Source organism: Alligator sinensis, unplaced genomic scaffold, assembly GCF_000455745.1.
Source record: "Alligator sinensis unplaced genomic scaffold, ASM45574v1 scaffold694_1, whole genome shotgun sequence".
Lineage (NCBI taxonomy): Eukaryota > Metazoa > Chordata > Crocodylia > Alligatoridae > Alligator > Alligator sinensis.
The window spans coordinates 918,904-925,456 of NW_005842339.1; the positions used below are offsets into that span (position 1 = coordinate 918,904).

General features: G+C 41.4%; 1 long non-coding RNA gene across 1 annotated transcript; it reads left to right on the top strand.

The window, feature by feature from the left end:
* Positions 1 to 610: 610 nt before the first annotated feature.
* On the top strand, positions 611 to 5,539 carry LOC102373243. The gene is made up of 3 exons (XR_003095273.1): positions 611 to 2,067; positions 3,166 to 3,253; positions 4,739 to 5,539. It is a non-coding gene; the product is annotated as an uncharacterized LOC102373243 (long non-coding RNA).
* The last annotated feature ends 1,014 nt before the right edge of the window (positions 5,540 to 6,553 follow it).

Below are 6,553 nucleotides of genomic sequence, written 5' to 3' on the forward strand. Positions count from 1 at the left end.
CAGCGGTGACTCGGCTCCTCGCGGGGGCTGCGGGAAGGTCGCCGCCGCCCACCCGGCCCGGGCGGGTCCAGCTCAGCCGCTCTGTGCTGGCGCGGCCGGAGCCTGAAATAACCCCCGGAGCACGACCCGTACCTTGCCCTTCACTGCAGGGGCCCGCGGCGAGTGTCGCTCCTGGCAGCGACGAAGGAGGCTCAGGGACCAGGTCCGGGGCGTGCGGGGTCCCCGCCCCCGCCCGCCAGTGTTCATTGCGGACCTGAGAGTCCGCACGTAGTCGCCTGAAACCGAAACCCCGGCGCCCCCTCGCGGCACAGGACCCGCCTTTCGCTTCCCGGGACAGGGCAGAGGCTCCCGCCGCAGCTGCCCCGGGGCTTCGAGTCCGCCCGCCTGTAAGCCAGCCGGCCCCAAATCCCGCTCCCGCCCGGCGTGCGGCAGAAATGCCCGCTGCTTTTCCGCTCCCCTCCAGGATAACATCAGTCTGTTACTGCACAGGCTGCTGCGCTTTTCCACCGCACCAATTAGAGTCCTATCTACACACGTGCTCAGCCGACTTAACATAAGTGACTTAACTAAGTCGAATGAAGCCATGTTGGACCATACACAGGTACAGATCCCTGACATGGTGGCAGCCATCTCGTGACCTAAAGGGGCCTAGCTAATGCAACTCAAGATAATACACCTTGGGGGTGTATTATCTTGTGCAGCATTTAAGTCAACTCTGCTCTGCATGGGTATGTAGTAGAGACAATTAAGTCGATTTTAAAAAGTTAAGTCAGCTTAATGGTCAGAAAGTTAGCAAGTGTGTATGCACCCCTATTGAGGAAATAAATTAATTGGAAGAGCTTTGGGACTACCTGCCAGCCAGACCTACCCACCTGGAAATGGAGACAAAGGGGCTCAGGAAGGTAGGTGGGAATATGAGGGCGGGGAGGAACTGGTCATGCTTAGAGAATTGGATCTGTGGGTTGTCTACCTGTTTATTGTCAGCCAGGCTGATCCCTTTAAATCGGGAGGGTTATTATACATCGAATACATAGATATCCCCACAATCAATAAATGAATGTCACTATGGTATTTGTTGCACTTGGATCATCTTTGTGCTTGTTTCAAACAAATTCTGGATGTTGCAATAAAAAAGATTGTGAGAAGCTTGGTCAACACCTGGCAGGAACAGAACGTCCATCTTTTAGAAAAATGTATTTAATCCCTTGAGTAGCCCAGGCAAGATCTATGCTGCTGTTATATGTCAGAAAATGGCATACAGTGCAAATACAGAGATATAAACTCTATAATTATTCAATGTTGTGTCAAGGTGTCCGATCTCTTTTCCCTGTCAAATGGAAAGAGTACTTAGTCTTGTTATCAGGGGCCTGTTACCTTAACAGGGTGTGTCTACATGTGCAATTAATGTGACTGAATATACTCTGGCTTAATTTGAACCTGAGTAAACTAATCCCAATGTCACCATCTACACGTGTTGAAGCACAGTAATTTACTGTGCATAGGCTAGTACTGTGGCATAGGCTAGTACATGTGTCTGATGGGACTATCATACAATGGAATAAATTAATCTACTGTATGCTAATGGTGGTACATGTGTAGACCATGATGTTTACTGTGTATTAAATTAGTGTGATGCCTAGTAAAGCTCATGCATAGACACACCCACAGAAAGTTACTGATAAATACACTGAAAACGCACTGAAATAGCTTTTCCAAGAGCCTAGGTGCTGCTCTGGAGTTTTGTGTGTGGAGTCTAGTATTAAATAACCACACAGGGCCCAAATTATGTATTTCTTTCCTTTTATCGTTGTTTTCTCCTTTGATTTTATCCCCAAATTGAAAGGCTATGGAATGTGTGTGTATATATTTATTTATAGATATCTATCTATAAAGTACCAGTGATGATAATTTCCTGTTTCTGTTTTTCATGATGAGTGAGCACAAAGCATGTGATTTCATGTTTCACTTCTCTTTGGAGGACTTTTACATTTTTTACAGGAAAAAATATGCCGCTAACTCTGAATCCTGTTTTCATCCAGACAGTGACAGGAAACTTCAACTACATGGGTATTATTTACTAGAGAAAAGTTTTCCTTCCCAAAACAGCAGAGTCAACTCTCCTCAAAAGAGGCAGCTATGATTTTGACTGCAGATTCATTATCCACCTGGATCTCAGATTTCTACATTATCAGACATTAGCGCAGAGGTCAAACTGACCCTTGCATTCACCCGTACTGCTTCCCGTCTCCTTTTTAAACAAACATGTATAATTAATGCACCGTGCAGGGGAATTTTACAAATGTGCCCTGACTTTTTAGGAACAAGTACACTGAACTTTAAACACATACTTGGAGTTTCCAGTACAGCTGGTCCAAACCACAACTCTTCCTAGTTAGGTGCAGTGAGCAAATTCTGTCCTACTATAGCTGTCTAAAACCTACATGTTTTAATGTATATGTTTGCCTAGCATCAGCACGATTTTGTACCAGAAATATAGACAGTCCTTGCCTGGAGAAGTTGCAGCCTAAAGATGTGACTTTGCAAATACTTGACTTTCCTGGAATTTCTCCCAAAAATGAAGTAATAAACACATTTGCATGTTTTGGCCCTTAAGATTTAATAAATCAAGTTAGTGAGGGGGCCATGGTATAACTCAGAAAAATGTGGGCAAATTACTTTTTTACACATACAGGTACTAGAAACTACCTCCCTTTTTGAAGAAAACTACCTGGTTTTTAGCTTCATCACAATATACAATATACGCTCATTTTTCCTATTGCTAGTTTTTCCAGTATAAGGTGGAGAGGGGAACAAGATGCAAAAACCTAAGGCTCTAATAATTTACAGACTCATATAGGGTGTTTCAATTTGCATGTGCCCAACCTACAGTTCCCATTGTTTTCACTAAAAGTCAGAAGTGTTTAGCATTTCTGAAAATCAGACAAAGGAAGTATCAAGTTGGGGACCTTGAAGTTAAGGCACCAACATCTGTGGTTATTTTTTTAAATGTTAAGTTAATGTTACTGTATACAAATATAAAAAGACTGGCACACAGCCTAGTTTGAGGTATGATTTTTACAACTGTAACAGTCAGTATTTCCTTTGTTCTGTCTTCACCCAAAATGCTGATCTACCTTAATGTTATTTTTTCTATAATCATTTCAGTAGTCTGCAGCTGTGAGCCACGGTTGACATTTAACAGCAAGTTCTTAAACTTTCTAAAGCTAAAAGCCTACTACTGGATTATCAAAAGGTGACACTCGTTATGTTATTCTCAGTTGTGAAAAGGGTTTCTTGTCCTTTGCATAACTTTTTTCTTGGTGTTAAAAAGCTGACTCCCAGTCTTGCAACCTACTCCATGCACTATGCCTTGCATGTATTGTAAAATATTGTAATGACATTGACGGCAACTGTTACATCAAGGATGTGTTGTTGGCATCAAACATAGCTAAAAATCCGTTCCGATCTTTAATGGCTAGATTTAACAAACAATTTCTTCAAAATTGGCACAATGATTCTGCAGAGGACAAACTCCTTTTTATTTAATTATTTGCTAACTCTTGCAGGGGGAATGTTGAAGAATGCCTTTTTGAAAGATTCTTGTTTTTTAACATGCCATCAGGTTCCTATAGCAAAAAATAGCCATTGCCCCCTTAAAAACTACATAATTTGTATAAATCCTGTTAACATTTTAGAGACAAGTTATTTCTGAAATGTAAAAACCATACATAGAGTTTTCCTTCTAATTCAGAAATACTTACTCTGTATTAGGTTTAGGCAATAGCAAAAGAGGTAGTGGACTGAGGAGTATCTTAAAAAGCAGTGTTTGTGAATGGATGTTTTAAGACTACCTTTCTGTCCTCAATGGATAATCAGCTGCTCCATTTGTTTTATTCTTAAGGACAGATTTTTTTTTATTTTTATTTTTGAAAGGTATGGGTCTGCAAAGCAGCTCTTGTCAGCTACTAGCATCATAGTGCTACAACTTAAAAAAAAAAGTGGTATCAGGTTAAAACCTACATTAGATGAACTGTTAGTTACTAGTTTCAGTGGGCTCCCAATGCTACTGAAGACAGGCAAAATCTTTTGCATTGTGATCTTCAGGTCCTGGTAGTAGTTTGAGAATGGTTTTGCTTCCATGTTGCTTCCTGCTTTATTTAGCACCTGATTATACTTTTGAAGTGTTTATGTTGAGAAGCAAAGATAGTTGTTAAAATATTTTGCTCTGAAAGAAGTTTGTTTCCACGAGGAAATAATTTTCCTAAGTACTGCCAGCATGCATATCTTACAAAACACAGTTGAAGACAAAATTCTCATTAACAGCTTAACAAGAACCCAATCCTGTAAGGTACTGTGTTGCCAACTCCCACAGATGTCACCAGTAGCTCAGTGTCTCAGGATTGGATTATAAATCATGAACAGTTCTGTCCTTATGATAATACATTTTTTTTTACAGGGAGCTCTGTGTGGGTAGGGCCACATATGTGCAGATGCCTGTGAGGCTTTATGCAGGCATCATGTGCCTGAGGTCATTTTACGATTGGACTCTCATGATAAAAACACAGCACGGTGGCTGTTTTAATTCCAGACTCAAGGCTCAATTTGGGTAAAATTGGAATGTTGCCACAATGTTCAGTAGAGTAGGATTGATTACGCTCGTTCAGTATGATACTGAATCACCATTAGAATAATTGGTATTAAAAAGGCATTTGAAGGACAGCAAAGTTTTGTATTCCAGAGAGAAGGAAGGGCGATCTCCAAGTGCAAGAAGAGATGTGGTAAAAGGAAGCAAAAAAGAGTGCAAGGAAAGAACGTTAAGGAAGAAGGACTGAGAACAGAAATAAGTGATGCTATTGACCATAATGGACAACTTTGATTTGCATGTATTGTGTGCACTGTATAAAATGAAGTCAAGGGCTCAGTAGTTATAACATGTTTATCATTTGTGGCATTATGACCCTTCAAATATTTTCAAACTATTTGGCAAAAAAGGACATATAAGCAATTACACATTTTTGTGTAATTCTACAATACACAATTGTGCATTTCTACAAACATTTTCTTCGTTCTGCAACAGTTGTCTGCAACAAGATCTGCTGTGTTCTGGGGTCAAGATCAGTCTCTCTAAATGCCTTTCTTCAGAATCTTTGTTTAGATAGGTACATGTTGTTAAGCCTACACACAAGAGTAGTATTGTGAAGTTTCATTAAGGAAAAATGCTGAATCCATGAATGAAAGATGTTATGACTTGTAAACTGATACTGGAATTAGTTGTCAACTTGGTTGTATATTACCGCCAATTCTGAACCTGACAAAGGCATTTAATTATGCATGTATATCCTGTACATTTCTAATAGTAAAGTTAGTTCAACTCAATTTCACAAAGGAATTCAGGAAAATTAGGGGGACCATAAATACAAAACTGGGGGCCTTCACAAAATTGGAAAAAAAAACAGATGATACAAAACTGCTAATATTTCAACAAGAAGTAACTTGCTAGTGCCCAAGTTTATCAATAAATGCAGACCCTTTTATTTAATGCTATACGGTGTCTATTGAGCAGATGTGACAGAAAAACTTATTTATTTTGTTCCATTGTTACTCCAAATGCAATAACCTTTTCCTGTCAGTTATTTACTCAGCATGTATTCACTCACTTAAGAGTTTTGTTTTCATATTTTATATCCAGTTTGCAAACTAGACAACTGGACCATATTTATTTGTCACAGCTTCTCAGCACAAACTGGGGGCTCAGAGCACAAGATAGTCTAAACTTCCTATTTTCTGCTAAAAGCCAAGACAGCAGCTCATGACTCAGTCATGTTGATCTGTCAGTTTGCTGTTGCAACTCCCTAAGGTCAGAGGCTCTCAAACTTTTTCTTATTGAGTACCCCCTTCTAGATTTTCCAGCTGCCCACATACCCCTACCGGCATATATTTTATATTTTAACCCCTTAAATATCAATTATTCTAATAACAAAAATTAAATCTGCCATTATGCAATTTCTCCCATGTGTGCGGGCCAGGAGCGGTCTGAGGCCCTCGGGGGCCTGTGCGCGGCAGGCTGTGGCCAGCAGCCCGGACACGCCGGGTCGGGGAATGCAGGCCGGCGGGCTAGAATTAGGCACGGACGCTTAACAGTTGATTAAAGATTATTTTACTTACACCGAAGATGGTCGCGGTGCAGGCAGGAAAACTTGCTTGAGTTGCAGTTACAAAACAAAACAAAACAAAACAAAACAAAACTCGAACCTGCAGGGCACGAGAGTTCATCGCAGGGGGGTTTCGGCGACGGAAAGATGCAAAACATGAGAGTATGTCGCAATGGGTTTTCAGCGACGGGAAGATAAACCTGCAGGACTCGAACCCGGGTAGAGCTCTGGATACACTCACATGAAGTTTGCTAGGCTCCGTGGAACTTGCGCGCAGGGAAGGGGTTCGTCGAGGGATCGTTTGGCGACGGGGAGAGGCCAGAGGTTGATCAGACCCCTATAGCCTGCGCTGGGTTCGATAGGCTCCGCAGCGCTTAGAGATCTTCACAAGACGTGAAGTC